This window comes from Balaenoptera physalus (genome assembly GCF_965194825.1).
Source record: "Balaenoptera physalus genome assembly, chromosome: 6".
Classification (NCBI taxonomy): domain Eukaryota; kingdom Metazoa; phylum Chordata; class Mammalia; order Artiodactyla; family Balaenopteridae; genus Balaenoptera; species Balaenoptera physalus.
The window spans coordinates 19,941,166-19,960,233 of NC_138885.1; the positions used below are offsets into that span (position 1 = coordinate 19,941,166).

The 19,068-nt window shown below is 47.1% G+C and overlaps 1 protein-coding gene across 6 annotated transcripts in view; it reads left to right on the plus strand.

Moving 5' to 3' along the window:
* Positions 1 to 2,315: 2,315 nt before the first annotated feature.
* MGAT5 (alpha-1,6-mannosylglycoprotein 6-beta-N-acetylglucosaminyltransferase) overlaps positions 2,316 to 19,068 on the plus strand; it is a 374,663-nt gene continuing 357,910 nt past the window's right edge. For 4 of the 6 annotated variants that reach the window (XM_082465859.1, XM_082465861.1, XM_082465862.1 and 1 more), the window contains exon 1: positions 6,184 to 6,620. The gene's annotated coding sequence lies outside the window, so the exon portion shown is untranslated. Of the gene's footprint in view, positions 4,992 to 6,183; positions 6,621 to 19,068 lie in introns of those variants that run through there. The other 2 variants (XM_082465860.1, XM_082465863.1) reach the window with 1 other exon arrangement.

Genomic DNA, 19,068 nt, shown 5'->3' on the forward strand with positions numbered 1-19,068 from the left:
AAGAAAAACACAGAAACGAACACGCATGGCAGAGACAGCCACAGAAAAATGCCTGTTTCCAAATTAATGTGGGTCGTGTTACCATTTGCTTTGCTGCCATGTCAAACTTTGCTTCCAGGGGCAAAAAAGTTTTGCACAAATAGACTGTTAGTACTGAGGGGAATTGAAGTTTCCTCAATCACTATGCGAGCCATGGCCTTCAGAGCTTTTGACCATGACCCAGTGTAAAAACTACCATTTCTATTATGACTCAATGCACACATCCAGAACTGAAGCAAGATCTCCATGCTGTAAATACTCCACCAAGGCTCATTACTAGTTGTCACCGGATGTCACTGAACCACTGGATGTGGAGTTGGGAAGAGATGTACGCAATCTGCTCTCAGCACACAATGGCTACACACACACAACAGCACCATCAGTTAAGACTGCCAAATTAGGGTTGCAGAGAACTCTTTGGGAAATGCTTTCTAACTTGCAAAGTTTGTAAAACAAGGAAAAGAGTCAATGTGCATTACCTGAAGGTGTTCTTTACAGAATTTTTAGGCCTTTAGGAAACCAGTTTCAGTAAACACCCTCCCTCATAATTTAATCTGTTGGGAGATGCTCCAAGAAAGGTGGTCCCTCTGGTTTAAATCACTGCCTTCTCCAATTTTTCTCTGATTCCTCTTTGCTTCGGCCCACATGACATTTTCTTTGGAAGCAGTTTTTACAAAGCACTAAAAAAATTGTTTGATACTCTATAAAATGAAGTCTCTGTGTGTGTGTGTGTGTGTGTGTGTGTGTGTGTGTGTTAAAATGCACGACTCTAGGTATTCTGAACAATTGGATGGGCATTGGTAGTTTTTCCTTAGGCCTTAAAGTTATTGTGGAAACAAAAGAATCGTATTTGCTGCTTAACGAATCCCCCTGTGGTCAATGGCGTTCAACGATAAGCATTTATGTCTCACATTTGAGGGTTAGCTGAGAAACTATCCGCTCTTCACTGGGCTTATTCTCTTGTCTGTGGAGCAGTGGACGCTCCTCTCTAAGCTGAGTTCGGCGGGGCAGCCTTGCTCCACACATCCCTCATCTGTCTCATGGGACCACTGGGCTAAACTGATGGAAACATTCCTTCTCATAGCAATGGCAAGAGCTCAAAGACAGTAGAAAATCTGAAAGACCATTTGAGGGCACCACTTGCCTCTTTCTATTAGCCAAAGCAAGTCACAGGGCCAAGCTCAAGAGTCCAAGGGTGAAGAGGACACCCCCCCTCCCAGAGAGAGGGCACTGCCCAGTTCCAAGGAGGGGTGAAGAACTGGGGCCTGGGATAGGCTGAAAAAAAGCACCACAAAGATGTTACATCCTAGTCTCTGGAACCTTTGAATATTACCTCATATGGCAAAAAGGGACTTTACAGATGTGATTAAGGATTTTGAGATGGAGAGATCATCCTGGATTTTCTGGATTTGCCCAATGTAACCTCAAGGGTCCAATGTAAGAGTGAGGCAAGAGATTAGAGTTAGAAGAAGGATGAGGGACAATGGTAGCAGAGGGAGGAAAGGAGCCAAGGATGGAACACAATTTCCAGAAGCTGGAAAGGGCAAGGAGACAGAATGTCTTCTAAAGCCTACAGAAGAAATGCAGCCCGTCAACACCTTGATTTTAGACTTCTAACCTCCAAACTGTAAGAGAATAAATTTGTGTTGTTTTAAGCCACGACGTTTGTGGTAATTTGTTAGAGCAGCAATTGAAAACCGGTACAGATTTTGGTATCTGGGTGTGAGGTGCTGCTGTAACAAATACCTAAAAATGTGGAAGTGACTTTGGAATTGGATAATTGGTGGATTATGGAAGAAGTTTAAGATTGCCTTGAATACACTGTTAGTAGAAATATAGATGTTAAAGACTACTGGTGAGGGCTTGGGAGGAAATGAGGAATATCTTATTAGAAATTGGAGGAAAGAGGATTCTTGCTATCTAGTGGCAGAAAGGTTAGCTGAACTGTGTCCTCTATTTACATGGAAAGAAGAATTTGGCAGTGATGAGCTTAGATATTTAACTGAAGAGATTTCCAAGCAAAGCGGTGAAGGTGCCACATGGCTTATTCTTTTTTTTTTTTTTTGCAATATTTTAAATTTTATTTATTTATTTATTTTTGGCTGTGTTGGGTCTTCGTTTCTGTGCGAGGGCTTTCTCCAGTTGTGGCAAGCGGGGGCCACCCTTCATTGTGGTGCACGGGCCTCTCACTATCGTGGCCTCTCTTGTTGCGGAGCACAGGCTCCAGACGTGCGGGCTCAGTAATTGTGGCTCACAGGCCTAGTTGCTCTGCGTCATGTGGGATCTTCCCAGACCAGGGCTCGAACCCGTGTCCCCTGCATTGGCAGGCAGATTCTCAGCCACTGCGCCACCAGGGAAGCCCCAGGGTGAATGTATTTTGATGTGGGATGCATGTAAATCTTTGGGGTCCAGAAGGCAGACTGTGGTGAGCTGAGTAAGGATCCCTGAAAGACGTTCACAGCCTAATCTCTGGAACCTGTGGCTCTTACCTTATGTGGCAAAAGGGACTTTGCGGCTATGACTATTAAGGATCGTTAGGTGGGATGATCATCCTGTATTATCTAAATGGTCCCTACATATAATCACAGGGTTCTTCTGAGACAGCGGCAGTGAGAAAGTGATGTGATGACAGAAGCAGAGATTGGAGTTACGTAGCCAGTGGCTAAGGGACACTGCGGCCTCTAGAAGCTAGAAGAAGCAAGGAATAGATTCTCTCTTAGATCCTCCAGAAGGAACCAACTCTGGTGACACCTTGATTTTATCCCCTTAATACTCGTTTTGAACTTCTGACCTCCAGGACTGTATACGATAATACCTTTGTATTATTTTAAGCCACCAAGTTTGTGGTAATTTGTTACAGCAGCAACTGGAAACTAATAAAGCACCATTAATACAATCATATATAGGAAGAAACCTAACTCCCCTGTTTTTACATATAATGTCATCTTAAGCATTATGATTATTTTTAAAATATCCTCTATCATTTTAAGGTATGCACTTTGTGAACATTGACATTCTCAAGTGTGATTTGACTTCATGCTGGGACCAACTTGTCTTCCAAGACAAGGCATCTTTCCTTTAAAAATGAAAGTGACTAATAGGATCTGAAATACAGAAACTTCCTTTGTAAGCAAAGGAAACTAAAGAGTTTAAGTTTAAAAGTTAAAGTTAAAAATTATCTGTGATGGAACAACAGCCATTAATGTAGGAGTGTTAGGAGTCACTGAGGATTACATAGTGGATAATTCCCAAGCCATTAAAGGTAGATCAGGTCCTGGGCAGGAAAAAATTCATTTGTTTATTTCACAGAGAGCTGCTCCAAGACTGAAACACATGGGTCTCAGCTTTATAAGGTTTACATACACAATTGTCATTTTGCTGCTAATAATTTTCAGTTTGAATAGGTCAGGAAATGTGGTTTATCTGTAGTAACTTAAGTATCCCCTTTAGCCTTTAGTGTGCTCTTTTTTTTTTTCAGTGTTCATTTTATTTTATTTTTTATTTTTTTAACATCTTTATTGGAGTATAATTGCCTTACAATGGTGTGTTAGTTTCTGCTTTATAACAAAGCGAATCAGCTATACATATACATATATCCCCATATCTTCAGAGTGGTTTCTGATCTTCATTTCTTCCTGGGGTAGGCAACACAACATAGTAGAAAGATTCTGGGCTCTGGAGTCCAGAAAACTTTCCATTTAATCCTGACTGACTCTACTCAGTAGTGCCTTCTGGTGGACATGTTACCTAACTTTTCAGAGTCTTATCTTCTTCTTCTATAAAATGGGTATAGTAAAATCTGCTCCATGAGTTGTTATAAAGATTAACATAATTCACATAGAACTTGATAAGCGATGCTGAGAAACAATGGACTTGGCTGTGTGGACAGAGTTGCGTTTTCTGAGTTTATAACTGAGCAATTATCTGAAGTATGGTACATGGGACAAACATGGAAAGAAATGAAGAACACTTAGTAACACCAGCAGACACTGTTGCATTTTTGTGAATTAATCCCAAACATCTTTCTTCCTTGAACCTAACACTATTGTTCACAAGTGATGGAAATGCTGAAAATGAGTCACTGTTGACCAGGTAAGCCTGGCCTTGACCATCAGCTGCCAGGGCTTTCACTATTGAAACCCCACTGTGTTATTTTCTTCCTCTGTAATTTTGTAATCAGTTCTGTCTTGATAGGACATGATGAAATATACAACTCCATCCTACTAAGCATCTTTACTTCTACAAGCAGTGTCCTTTAGCAATTATTATTATAATTTACAATCTTAACTCTGTAAGAAGAACAATTGGGATAGTATAATTTCCCTCAAAGGCATTGCAAGTACATTATTCATACAAATAAATAGAATCTATGTAATACAAATATATATTATATAAATATATATGATGTGTGTACATATGAATATCACATCCTTATACTTTATTTCTCTATATACACATACAGTTTTGTATAAAAAATATCCTGAAATAATAACCATCTGTAATATCCTCTATAGCAGTGGGTCCGCAGAGTTTCAATGATTGATGTCTTTCAGAAATCTCTAGGCAACCAGGTGGTACAATTATTAACCACCCGCAGGAACTTGGCTTCAAAGCGAATCTATTAGGATCAGAATCTGTACCATCCATATCCAAAGCACAGAAAGTCCTGGCCACCAGATGTCACCATTCTTCTATCTCCCTCCCAGTGCCCAAAGAGGGAGAGAGATGTTATTTTTCTTCCAAGGGACTGAGGGAAATACGTGCCTCCCAACATTCCTGGCATTTCACCTAAAAGTCTTATTAAGAGGAATCATCCTGTCCATGCACATTTCCTTGCGGTTCTTGATCGTTACCTGGACAGTTCCTGACAGCTGAGGATCTAAGTGGCTGATAATTTGCGGCTCATCTGGTCAGGAATTATTAGAGCCATTGCCTCCGGCTTGAAGTTAAAGGTAGGACTGACCTAATGTGCCTAGAGCCTAGAGTAACTCAGTGGAAGAGGCGCTACAGGGTGTGTTCTACTAAGATCCTGGAGACGGGAGACCTACCCAACCAGCTGGGTGGCCCTGAGAGCTTACTTACAAAGTGAAGGACTTGGACTAAGTCATTTCCAGGGTCTAAGAATTCCATGATCTTCAGTTTTTAAACGCCTCTGCTGGGAAGGGTGGGCAGCAGAGTAGGGTGATCTGAGTTTAAGAAAGAAGACCCCAGGGGGGACAGTGAAATGGGGGTGGAGAAATTCTGCAGGGAAGGTAAGGGAAATTTGAACATAAACCTTCATACAGTGACTTGATGTAGTGACTGGTTACAGGGCTTGGAACTTGATGGGGTTATGAACCTTATCATTTCCACCCCTAGGTAGTTCACCAGGTCACTCTCATTCCATTCCAGATACTATACTTAACAAGGATCTGTAATGCTTAGCGTTGTAAATATACAGCATTCTCTCTCCTGGGGCTTGGTTGGATTTAATATGTGGTGTCAGTCAATGTTCTTTGTGGTGCCTTCAGGGCATGGGATGTGTTTTATTTCCTTCTGAATTTACAACAGTACAGTGTTCAGCTAGCCAGTCCAGAGTGTTCATAAAATCCGGGGGCGGGAGTGGGAAAGAGAAAGAGAAATGGAATTCATTTATTGAGCACCTACTATGTGCCAGGTAGTAAGTACTTTACATATATTTTATTTCATCTTCAGAATAACCTCAAGAAGCCCCATTTATTATGTTCGTAGATAAAGAAGTTGAATTCAAATGGTTAAGTGGGTTGCTCAAGGTCACAGCAACCAAGTGGCAGAAATATATACTGCTTCATAAAGCCCATTCTACAAAGATGGAAACTGAGGCTCAGGGCATTGATTCAAGCTGCCCGTCCTGTAGCTGGTTGAGTCCATAATCTCCCGTCACTGGGCTTAACTGCTGGAAGGCCCCTGGTGCTGAGAGGCCTGGACTGCACCTCTCTGGAGGATGCATTGTCACATCAGCATTTGCACATTTGCCCCTGACCTTGCTAGAATATTATTTGTGGCCGCGAAGTGTCTCCCTTGCTCCCTTCGGGCTGCGGAATTGAGAGGTTGGTAAAGTCCTCTCCGACAGGGTTGGGAGTTTGCAGACGGCCCCTGAGAGGCTGGGGCGTTCCGAATTGGCTGAGCGCTCGGCGGGGAGGGCGGGGAGTTTGCCGAACGTCCCCGGCCGGAATCCCTGCCTTAGAGAGCTGCGAGCCCAGAAGCGGGGAGAAGTTGGAGAGGTCGGGAGGGGAGCGTAGGAAGAATTTGAAGCCAGACCCCCGCCCTGGTCAGCTGAGCCCCCGAGGAGCGTCTCTGCAGTGTCCAGGCCGAGTGTGGACGCGCCGCGCGCGGCCCCGCCAGGGCTGAGAGTTTGCAGACCGTCCCTGCCGCGGCCCGCTCGGCGGCGGCCCTGCGGCTCCCGCGGCTGCCGCGGCGGCCCCGGGCTCGATCCAGCCCAGGTAGCCCCGCCGCAGGCTCGGGGTGCCGCGACCCCGTGCCCCGCGGAGCCTTGGGCCCCCCCGGGGACGGCAGCTGGCAGGCACTCCCGGCTGCTGCTGCTGCTGCTGCTCAACAAGAAGGTGAGAGCCAGTGGGTCGGGGCGATCGCGTCGAAGCTTTCCATCTCCACGGGGAGATGAACGCAGAGGGGACCGCGGAGGGCGCGGGGAGCTGGGCGCGGGAGGCTGGGGGAGAGTCTGCTCCGTGGGCTGCGCGGCTGGGGGCTTCCGCCCGCCGCCCCTCCGCCGCCTGCGTGGGTGCCCCGGCCGCTCTGAGAGAGCCGGGAGTGCAGCCGGGGACGCGCCTGGAGGCGCCCGCCTGCCCGGGGCAACCCCTTCCCAGAGGAGACTGCAGGCCCCCATGGCCCCTGGGAAGTGGGGGGGTTTGGGCTTTTCAAGGGACTGTCCGGAGGAGGCTTTGGTTGCGCGGGCTGGAGGCGAGCGGCCAGGGATGGTAGAGGGGCGCTCGGACCGCGGAGGAGCCTGGTGGGGTCACGCTGCGGGTGTGGGCCGGGCTGGGGTCCCCGGGACCTGGGCGCGCAGGGCGGACTCAGCCACCGGCCAGTTGGGAGGGACAACAAGGGAGGCTGGCTCCCGGCCCCGGGGGAAGGGGGATGCGGCGGGCGGGCGCTCTGGTCCTGGGGACCAGGGAAGCCCGAGGGTGCCCCCCACCCCTAAGGGACCTCCGTGGGCCCACGATCCCGCCGGCGCGCTCCGGAGGCTGCCTGGCCGGGGAGGCTGCGGGGAGCGCAGAGCCCACACCCGCGCACATAATCCCCGAGAGCATGCTCAGTGCAGCCCTGGGAACTTCCTGCCGAGTCGCGAGCCGCCCCGGCCCCCTCCTGGCCCCCTCCCGGCCCGCGGCTGGCAAACTTGGGGGCGCGGCGCCCGCCAGTCGCCCTTTCGCGTTCCCCCGGCCCTTGCCTCGCCTTTGCCCGGCTCCTAGCGCTGCTCTCGCCGGTCGCCCACGCGGCCGAGAATGGGGGCGTGGACGTTGCCCCCAGCTTCCCGAGGTCAGGTCCGAGGCCGGGTGGCCAGAGGCCTGGCGGTGAGGCCGCTTGACGCGGGGACCGGCTCGCGATGCGCTCGCCGCGCGCAAAGACCGGGCTCCGTGAGCAGACCGGGTGGAAGGGGGTGTGTGAGCCCGGGGACGTTCGCGCACACCCTCGCTGTCACACACAATGCCGTGGTTTCGTAGCTGCCGCGCGGAAGAGGGAAGAGGTGGCGCTTGCATTGCCCGGCCGCGTTTGGAGCGCCAACAGGGTGCTGGGCGCTTGGGGGCTGCGGTAACCTGGAGACGCATAAGGTTTTCAGAGATGCCGGAGTCGAAATCTGTGGCCTGGTACTCCTGACACAGACTGCCAGGCCCGGCCCAGGGCGGACGCCGCTGTCTGCACCAGGCTCTGGCGGCACAGTTAGGGAAGGCTGGGCACTTCTGGGGCTGTGAAGTTGAGGAGGGGAAAGCTGAGGTTTGTGCGGGGTTCCCGTGGCGTGACAGCACTGCACCTGTAAACAACTCAGATCCAAGTGTAGACGTAGGATCTCATTTTCCAGAGAGGCAAGTGGGAAGCTGGTGCGCCCCGCCCCCGTTCATTGTCAGGACCTGAGGGACTTGGTGGGTTTTTACTCCGAGAGACACACCCCCTACCGCCCACCTCCCCCCACCCCCTCCCCAGTTTAGCTACCCATATCCTGAGCCTTGACTCAGGATCAGAACTTCCTTGTCTTTGATTGGAGAAAATCACCAAACTGTTTTTCATGATGGGCACACCATCACAGATCTTTCTTAGTAAATAAATTTTCGTACCACCTTCCCCCTGCCCCCCAAACCACAGATTGTTTTTGCTGTTATTGTTCAGGGCTGAGATAGGCTCCCTCAAATTTGTTTGGCTTGGTTAGGATTAGAGCAAAGCTCTCCTTTTTAGAGGCCTTTTTAGTTTCTCCAGTTACCAACTTGATGTCCATGCGGTCAACTTGAAGAGGAGAGGCCCTGAGCAAGGAGGTGATGGCAGAGGAGGAAGAGGGTGACTTCGTTGCCTCTTGGAGGGACGGGGGAAGAGGAGAAGGATGGTGCTCTGCCCGATCCCTGACCCTGGCAGAGCTGGGTGCCTGGACAGAGGTTTGGGCTTTTCTTTTCTTCCCCTCCTGTGTTCCAGCCCGCCTTCCTGAGTTTGGGATACTCGTGACTACAGTCACTGGAAGAAAGGAGTCTGCAGTCCTGGTTTGGGGCTTTGCAGGGTTCACACCTACACAAGCAGCTGCAGGTTGATTTTAAGGCGACTGTAGTGGCAGGAGGGCTGGTGGCTCTGCTCAGATCTGCCAGTTGCATCTGTGTTCCAGCGTCGTGGGCCTCTGAATCGCCTCAGCAGTGCGCGTTTCAAGTGCTTTGTGTTTGGAAGTGTGAATATAGTACTCATGTATATGTATTCACACATCCGTATATACGTTTTTATAAAGAAGCATGTGCATATGTATGTGCATATGCAGTGTTCTTTGGTAGCATCTTGGAGCTGGAAGGGACCTCAGGAGATCACAAGAATTCAAATTTGCTACCTTCCCATTCAGTTTTCTCCGTTTAAGAATAACCAGCCAGCCTTCTGCCCAGCTGGCCTCCAAAAGCATTGCAACACCAGAGTCCCCCTGTGATCCTAGCCGAGGGGGGGGGAGGACGCCTTTGGTTCCTCCACTGAGAAGTGAGCCTCGTCACCATCATTCTAGATGTCACTCTGATATTTGACATGACTTTTCCTAATGTTCCATGTGGTTCGGGATCTAAGTCACTGCAGAGTCACTCTCAGGTTGATTTTGGGGGGGGACAGACAGTGCCCAGTGTCCCCTGCAGAGATGTCTGGAAAAGTGCCCAGAGCAGTTTTCCCAAGTCCTGCTTGGGTTGGAAAGTTCCGGTCCTTCTGCACTCTGGTCCTCCAGGCAGGTAGTTGCTCTGCTTCTTCCCTAGAGGCCTAAAGAGCAGTGAGGACTCCCGTTCCGTCCTCTTTGTGTGTCTTGGCTTACTGGCTGTAGGAGGGTGGCGTGGTGGTTTGAGGTGGCGTTCTGTGCTGATGTTGTCACAGTAGCTCTCAGGAAAGCCCGTGCTGTCAGGAGCGTTATCTCTGGGGGTTTGTTATGGGGGATGTCAAAGTTTGGGGAAGGGTCCCGATAATCAGGTGACACCAGGTGTCAGCCAAAACTAACAGATAGTTTTGGCTGAAGGCAGGTGTGTGTGTTTCAGAATCTAGGTACTTTAGGGAATTCCCTGGCTGTCCAGTGGTTAGGACTGCGCGCTCCCACCCATAGGGTCCGGGTTTGATCCCTGGTCGGGGAACTAAAATCCAGCAAAAAAAAAAAAAAGATACAGAATCTAGGTACTTTAAAAAAAGAGAGGTAATACCTTTATATTTGGGGGGAGAGTGCCAGGTGGGTGACAGTGGAGAGGTTTGGGTCAGAAATAAATTTGGTACTTGCCAGGGCACGTTTTACTAGGCTGCCTTTAAAGTTCATAATTGCTTTGAAGTATAGAGTCACTCTTAATAGCCAGAAGATGGCTTCACTTTAAAAAAATTGTTTTTTAAATTGAAGTGTAGTTGATTTACAAGGTTGTGTCAATCTCTGCTGTACAGCAACGTGACTCAGTTATACACATATAGACATTCCTTTTTTATAGTCTTTTCTGTTATGGTTTATCCCAGGATATTGAATAAATGGCTAAACTTTTCAATTCCTGTTTGAAATTGAGTCAAGATCTCCCTTACCCCCTCTTCTTAAAGTTGCTAATCTAAGCCATGTCCCCATACTATGTCACATCCTGGGTCAACACGAAAAGTCCAAGCATGTTTGTGACCTCAGTGCCAGCTGTGGGTTCTCACGGGGTGTTCATCAGGCAACCACCTTGAGCCATACATGGTGGGCGCTGGTGCTGCGTATGAAGACGTCCGTCCTCCTTCAAAATTACCTTCTCACTTTTAATTCATCTCACCTTCTCTTTCAGTACATTAAGGCAAATTAATAGCTCTCGGAAAGCTGCCAGAATGGGTCCCAGGAACCTTAGTACTGTAACCACGTTCTCAGCTGGAAGAGTTGGGGCTCCATCTCTGTTTGCCCACTTGGACTCTTGTATTTATGTGTTTGTTTTTTCATTTCCACAACTAAGTGCCTTCTTCCCCGACTTTGTCATATCTGGAAAGCTGTATGTGTGCATGGGAAAGGTTGGAGGAATCACTTTATTTCTTCAAAATCCCACCGCTCTCTTGTGTGAACACCTAACCTTCTGGAAAGAGAACAGGGGCCTTCCTATCCGGGCCCTTTGTCCAGCCTCACAAATCTGGACACACAAGAGGGATAAGCTATCTGGGCTGGGCTTGGGGGGGCGGGGTGCAGTTCTCCCTGTAAATGGGCACCCCCAGCAGTTAACGCCTGCTGGACCTTGACCCCAGCTGGGGCGGTTACCTAGGATGGCTAAGGAGTATTTCTCCACCCTGTTGCTCATGAACTCAGGAGCGAGGTGTATGCAAGTACTTCGTTACCTGTAAGAGTTAAGTACCGGTGTTTGCAACTGATTTACTTTTTCAAAAATGTCAGCATTTCAGCGTTATCCGTAGAAGAATAACAGCCTCACTGATTTGCACCCTCTGTGATTTGGGGAGATGGCCCCTGAGGGCATGGGTACCGCCCACTGACTCCTGCCTCAGCTCCGCCCACCGACTCCTGCTTAAGCGCCACTCCTTAGGGCTGCGTTCTCGGCACAGCGGGCTTCTAAGGCCTGGCCTGCTGGTAAGATGCTTTTTCTAATATCCCACACAGAACAGTCCTCCACTGTGATAGTTTTGGATCTCTTTCATGTCTCCGTCCACCCATGGGAGTGTGTTATGTTGGTGATCAGCGGAGATGGTATGTCTGGGTGGAGAAATGTTGAGAGCAAGTGGGCGAGGAAACTCGGAGCGATGGTGATGAAAAATGTATCTTCTAGAGGTGACACGATTGCAAAGGCTTCTTTCCTATCCCATTTACTCCTGGCTACAACGCCGAGGTGGATGGTATTGTTATTCCCAGTTTCTACAGTAGGGAGACTGAGGAATTGGGAGGTTGTGAAAGCTGGCCAGGGTCGCGCACAGCTAGCCGCTTGCGGCAGGGTAAGGATTCGAACCCGGGTGGTCTAGGTCCCGACCCCGCGTTCGCTGGGCTGTGCTTAGTTGTTTAGGCTAGCAAGCTCACCCTGCACTGGCCAGCGCTGGCTTTCCAACCAAAGCCAAGAGGAGTCTTAGGCACTCAGGGGTTGGAAGGGACCTCAGGGAGATCTCCCTGCGTCCTTTCTCTTTTTAGCTGCGGTCCTGGAGGTGCACGGAGGTAGAAGGACTTGCTTGAAGTCCCCCTGGCTGACAGCTGTGGCCACGCTGGGCCTTGGTCCCTCAGGGACAGTGGCAACAACTGATAACAGATGTGTGCCTGCCTTGTTTAGAGAAATGACCCAGGAAGAGAATGTGATGGTCATTTGGCATCTGTCCCACCCGCTCCCAGAACCCTGTGTGCTCACACCCAGCCTCACCCTGCAATCTGGTGGGGAACAGGTGGGTGTGCCCCACTCCTTTCTCCAGCCCCAAATGGGAGGATCTAAGCAACTTACGTGCCTTCACATGAGATGCTCCCTTGCTCATGTCACCTTTTAAGTTTGACATGTTAGGAATTTAGCCTGGGATGGATTTTATATTTCACTCTTAAATATTCATTTTCTCTCTCTCTCTCTGTCTCTCTGTGTCTGTCTCTGCAGCTGTGTCTTATAGCTCCTGGCCCCTCTCAGTGTTGATTTCCACCCTTTAGGAGCATGGGGTGGGCTGGGGGTAACCTGGCAGAGGAGTCAGGGCTATTTCTCAACATTCCCAAGGAAGGGCCTGTGAAGACATTCCCTTGGTGTCTGTGGGATCCTAGAAAGAGAGCTAAGGCCCTGCAAAATATTCCTCTGACCACCGGGATTTTCGTGCTTCGTGGAATTTTCCCATCTGGCGTGCCAACAAGCACCATTTCCTTTCATTTTATTCCTTACATATGACCGGGCTTGCAGCAGACATGACATTGCTCTCACCTGTTCCTGATTCTGAACAATTTCTGGTTAATACATAGTCCCTAGCTGCTCAAAAGTTTAAAGTCTAGGCCTGGTCAGGGCCCACACAGAAGAGTTAAGTTCAGTCATAAAGCAGTATGCAAATGAAGAACACATTAATTCAGCCCATATGACCGCTTTGGGCTTCAGTTCTTATGTTGGAAAGTAGGAGGGGATTGAACGAGCTCCAACGTTCTGTTCAGTCCTAAAGTTGTATAATCTTACACATGTGGCAAAGGAAGTGTAGAATAAAGAAATAAAATTCCCTTATTGAATAAAAAATATTGAGGAAAAACTCAAGTTGTTTTTGCCTTTGCTGGCAGAATCTTCAGTAGACAGTTGAAATGCTTACCTAAGAAGAACCAGCCCTTTATTATCACTATCTTTTGGGTTGTGTGTTTTTGTATGTTCAGAAATAAGAGGCCACGGTCTGTCCTTCTCAGCCTAGAAATAACCGGCTTAGCCAGCTTCCCCTAGTGAAGCTATTTTTTTTTTTCCCCCTTGGGAAATTGAGATTCAAAGAGCAGAAGATGACCAAGCTCACTGAGTTCTGTGGTTCTGTGGCACAGCACCCGGGGGAAAGTGGCTAAGAATTTGCACTGCCACAAGCTGGACCAAATTCTGTTTATGTATCTTCATCGCTGCTTCCCTTTGAAACAACTATGTTGAAAGAATAGAGACTTTGATATCAGTCTCCTTGCAGCTGCTTTTTTGGGGGGCCGTCTTGTTATTTTCAACTCTGATTTTTTTATTTACTAGTGTTCATTCCACTGAGGAGTTTTCTAAATGACCAATTCTTTCTCTTACACATCTTGTTTAGGAAAGCACTGTCTTTGCCTCTTGCTAAGTATGATCTTTCTGTTTTCCTTCCATACTTTTCTTAGTATTTGTGTTTGTATACTTCCCTTACCCCATCTCCTAGAATTTTTCAAAGCCACCAAGGTTAGAGGCAGCCCTAAGTGGGGACTTGGAGGGGAAGGGATGCTTTCCTCCATCTCCCTCCCCGATAATGTTCATCATATGAGGAGTCCCAGTCTGATGTGAGATCCTTGCAAACATAGCTTCCAGCCCCTGTGTCCATAGGGATGGCCTACCTTATTTAACAGAGTTCTCAGCTGTGGCGACTAGTAATGGTCCATTTCCCCCTCCTCCCCTTCTGTGATGCCTAACTATTGTGCTTGCTAGATTTAAAGGTGACATTATGTGGGTAATCTTGCACGGTACATAATTTAGTACAGGCAAATGTTATCAACTTCCTTCTATATTTCACCATTCCTTATTTCCTATTCTGATGGGAGCTCCAGATAGGGAGAGTTTTTTTTTCCCCCAGGTTGGTTAAAAACTTACATCTGGCTCCAGGGGTTTCGCAGCAAGGAGTCTGGAGCTCTGTAGGTGTGACCGGAAGCCGCATTGCCTTGCACAGGGCCCGACTCGAGAGTCACGTGGTCAGCTGGGCAGCATGGCATCATGCGTTAGCTCCCGCTCCGGCAGGTGAGGCCTCTCCGCAGTTAGAGGGCTGTCCTCAGGCAGGTCAGTTCAGCGCTGGGTGATTCTGGTTTCTCATCCATCAAATGAGGCATCTCTTAGTGTCTCCTGCATCTGTGGGATTCTGCTAGTGTGACTTCTGGGCTGAACCTGGCACACTCATCTACTGTAGTTTCTTTAATCTGTCCTTAAGAATATTCTTAGATGTATTCCTAATTTTGGGGTCCTCTTTGTGCCGGTTTGGAGTTCTGTTTTTCAAATCAATCAGTGGACTTTTTGTACACTTTTTTCTCCCTCACTGTGAGCATTATTTGTGGGCTCAGGAAGCCCAACAAATTGAGACTTTGTGTGCATGTGTATGTGTGTGTGTGTGTGTGTGTGTGTGTTCACGTCCACACACCACTAGGCTTGTTACCTTATTGTCCTATTATCTATAAACAGAAGTGGAAGTGATCAGAGTTGGAGCTGCGTATCTCTGGAATAGCCATCAGTTGAATGAAACCTGTAGAAAGTTTCTGTGGAAGTATTTTTAAAATATGGCTTTTCCCCTAGTGCATGCTTGTCAGCTATAGCCAGGGGATCCTTGGAGATTGTATGGATAAATAATGATTTTATTGTATGTCCCTGTAGCCTGCAGTGAAGTGTTTTCCTTGATAACGAGTTGCTTATTCTGTCATACTGCCTTTTCTTTCATTGCCCTTGTAACCAGAATCAGATACAGCTTTCCGATTCTGATGCCATACCTGATTAGTGTTCTCCAGGTTCCATAGTTTCTTCCTCCTGGTTCAGTGGCTTCAAGAGAGACTCTTCTATTTCCTCGTTGTCAGCCTTTGTATAAAGATGACAAGTTACATCATCTTTCTGTTACTGCTTTAACAAATAACAATAGACTGGGTGGCTTAAAGCAACACAAATTTATTGTCTTATTATGTTATGTTGTAGGTCAGAGGTCCAACACGGGTCTTACTGGCTAAAATCAAGTTGTCCATTCCTTCTGGAAGCTTTAGGGGAGAATCCTTTGCCTTGCCGCTTTATCTTCTAGTGGCTACCCACATTCACAGGCTCCTGCCCGTCCCTCCAGCGTCAAACCCAGCAACGTTGGGCTGACTCCTTGTCCCTCTGCCATCAGGCTGGGACCACGGCTAGGAAAGATTCTCTGATTTTAAGGATCTATGTGATTAGATTGGTCCACCCAGATAATCCAGGATAATCTCATCTCAAGGTCTGTAACTTCATCACACCTGTCCTGTATTCACAGGCTTCAGGGATTAGAATGTGGACATCCTTGGGGGCCATTTTTCTGCTGCCACAGTCCCCAAAACTCTTTGTAAAGAAATGGTTTTCTAGTCTTTATGTAAAGGAACTGTACTTTTCTGTCAAGAAACTTTACTTCTCAGGAAATTTTCCTATTGCCTTGTTCCTCATCTTTTTGAATATATTTAAGTTAACTATTTGCAAACAGTGTCTAAGATTTGAGATCTGAGGTGGCCAGACATTGAACTACACACATTTTGTGTTCCGGCTGATGTTATGTTAGTAGTCCTATTTTTATGATGAGGAAACTGAGGTGCAAAGGAGACCTGCCCAGGGTCATGTAGCCAGAAGTGGCGGAGCCAGGCTGCAGAACTGGATCTCTTTGATTCCAAAGCCTATGTTCTTTTCACTCTGCCTTCTTGCCTTAGAAGTGATAATTGAAAACCAAAATGAGAAATGGTAATGAGAAAGCTTAAAATAATGTAAAATCTCTCTGCTTCTGCCAAGGGGATGACAAACAGTAAATAATGTCTGTGGCAGATTGATTGCACTAATGGCCCCAATTAATGGCCTCCGTGTATCCACACTTTTTGCCTTGTAACTTACTAGTCCCCATCCCTCCCTTTCCCCACTACTGGCCACGTGACTGCTTTGGCTCCTGGGATGTTAGCAGATGCCATATAAACAGAGTTTAAGAGCCTACGAGTTTCTGATTCACCTTTTTACACAGCTAGGTGTGCTTGCTCAGATCCCTGCCACCCCCATGAAAGTGTGCCCGGGCTAGTCTAAGGGAGGGACTGAGAGATGCAGGGGAATGAGCCAAGTTGTGTCAGCTGAGGCTCTCCTGGACTAGCCAGCCCCCAGCTGAACTTCGGGCTGCTCGAAGTCTCCTGAGCATATCTTGCCAAGATTGTTTAAGCCTGTCCTAGGTCATCAGAACCAGCCAGCCAGCTGACCTGTAGAGTTGTGGAAAGCTTCGATGATTATTTTAAGCCACAGAGTTCTGGGGAAGTTTGTTATGCAGCCATTGCTAACTGATACACAGCTCAGATCAGATATTTGCATAGCATAAGAAGCAGTTTTAGCGTCCTTTTGAAGGTCATTTTGGACTACTTGTAACTAATTCATATTCTTTTTTCAAATTTTAATATATTTAAAAATATTCTTTTAAGATTATACGTTAGGCTTAAGAACTTGCCCATTATATCTACCCTTTTTTCTTTCTTTTTTTTTAAACATGAAAGTCCTGTAAACTCTTATCAGTTTCAGTCAGAAGAAGACTTGTTTTTTTTCTTCTCAAACTATTTATCATTTCTAATATGGTGGCCTTTGACCCTCAACCTACAGTAAGAAATACATATTGACCAGAACTCACATATACATGTGTGTATAGCAGCAAGAAAACTTTCAAGAGACAGAACCTACCCTTCTACCTCTCATGGCCTCTGATGTTTTCTACTCTTTCATTTGCTGAAAAAATGCTGGTCAGGAGTCAGCGCTGTGGCCTGCAGCCCATTTTGTAAATAAGGTTTGCTTGGAACGCAAAGATTGTTTATGGCTGCTTTCAAGTTACAATGGCAGAGTCAAGCAGTTGTGACAGAGATATCTGGCGTGCAAAGCCTAAGGTATTTCCTGCTCTTGAAGACAAAGTTTTCTGACCCTTGTCCTGAATTGGTTTCATAACCCATCGGGGAGTTGTGATCCTCTATTTAGAAGACACACCTTTCAAGGGACTATTAGCTCTCCTGATAACTCTTCTGGAAATTACACTAAACAAATCCGGCAGATATGAAAACTAACCCTTGTCCTGTGTTACACTCAAACTCTCTGGTTTATTCACTTAGATTCAACAATTAAGTTTTTGCTATTTAACGTTATACCTGATTGGCTTATATAGGAAACTTTTCAAGCATTTCAGAAGTGTTTCATTATAAGCATGCTCCCCCCCTCTCCCCGCTTTCTAATTTAAATGAGGCTTTCTTGTGGAAAGTAGCTGGCATTAAAATGGACACAAATTCTATTCAAGTGCTAGTTATTTATTCATTAGATTCCAGCAGTGCCTTTTTTTGTGATATAATGGAGTCCATTAGTGGAAGAGGTTGAAAAACAGTCATCTTGGGTTCTTTTAGAACACCTTTCTGGCAACTGGTCCTTATTGTCACATTTCTGAATTAGGGTGGTGTTAATTCTGAGTATAATAAAATTTAGAGACATTAAATCATGGGCTTATGGAGTTGGAAAGTCTCTGGAAAAAATTTTTTTTTCTTTTTACTCAGATATCTAATTGGGCCCTTAAAGGCTAAATTTCTCCGATATCTAAATTTCCCAAGCCTGCCAGGGGAGGACAACATTATTATTTATGTCGTGTGGCTAATGAGACTGATGAGAAAGAGCTGAGGCAGAAAAGGCTTCAGCATGATCTGGATCTGTCTTTCTAGAATCTGCAATGCCAGATGAAGAATGGGCACTGGCCCATTTATTTACTGGCAGTGAGAACAGAGTCAAAACCAAATGAGCTTCAAGTACAGCATGGGGAGCTTTGGTAAAAGTCTGAGCAGTGTCCCCCAAATAAAGTAGCTTCTTTGAAAAAGTAGAATAGGTTCTTCTAAACATTTTTGATGTGAGCTGCCCTCCTTAGTTCAGGTGGGTGGCCTTCCCAGCAGGTGATTGGACGTGTGTAATGAGTAAGGACTCTTTTGGGTGCTGGCAACACAAACCCGCTGGAGCTTGCTTCAGCACAAGTGGAGAATTCACGTCAGGGCTACAGGAGCAGAGCTGTGAGCTGCCAGCAGCCTGGGATCAAAGCTCTGGGGACCCCAGGAACCCCCCCCTTGCTTCTTTGCTGCCTCCATCTGCATCACTGCTTAATTCTCTTCCCTGCCTTGTCCTGCTTTTTGTGTCCCAGGGACAGAACTCTGGGTAAGGGCGCTTGTTGCTGGGTAAGCCACTCAGCAAGACTGATCTTTCTCTTATTATGCAAATGCAAGTTTCCTGGGGAGTGTCCCCTGAGTGGTCCAGCTTGACGTCACCCAGAGGTGGGCAGAGCGTGGGTACTGCAATGTGGATTTTGGCTAGCTCTAGGGAGTTTATTGGGGGCATTTTAGAAATTTAGGGGACAATTTTGGTTGTCGGTGAGTGAGGTGTGCTACTACCATTTACTGGATGGGGACCAGGGATGCCAACATCTGTGACGGATACAATAGTCTTACATCCCCACGTGTATCCTGTGTCTCACTATGAGACAATTACCATGGCTGTTGCCCCAGAATCATACCCCTGCCCCTCCCTTGAATAGAAACCAAATCTGATCTGAGTTTCAGGTGGAAGCGGCAAAGAGAAAAAAAAAAAACAAGTGTTGGTTGGAATCAACTAGGCCCAAGATGACAGAAGATTTGCCTTCCTGTAGACCTTGAGCCTCATTATACTCTCATTGTAATATATTAACATGCTAAATGACACACACACACACAGGCGCCATGACACTTGACGATTGCCATGACAGCCACTGGAAAAGCCCATGCAATGACTGAAAAGGAGAGTTGGTACAGTTCCAGGTCCAAACCACACCCCTCTTCTCAGATAACTCATGAATATTTCTCCCACTGTTTCCAAATCCCAATCTTTAATCTCCACCCTCCTATATACTTGTTGTCTCTGCCGGAATCAGGTTAAGTTGATTTGCGAACTAGGTTCCCGCTTC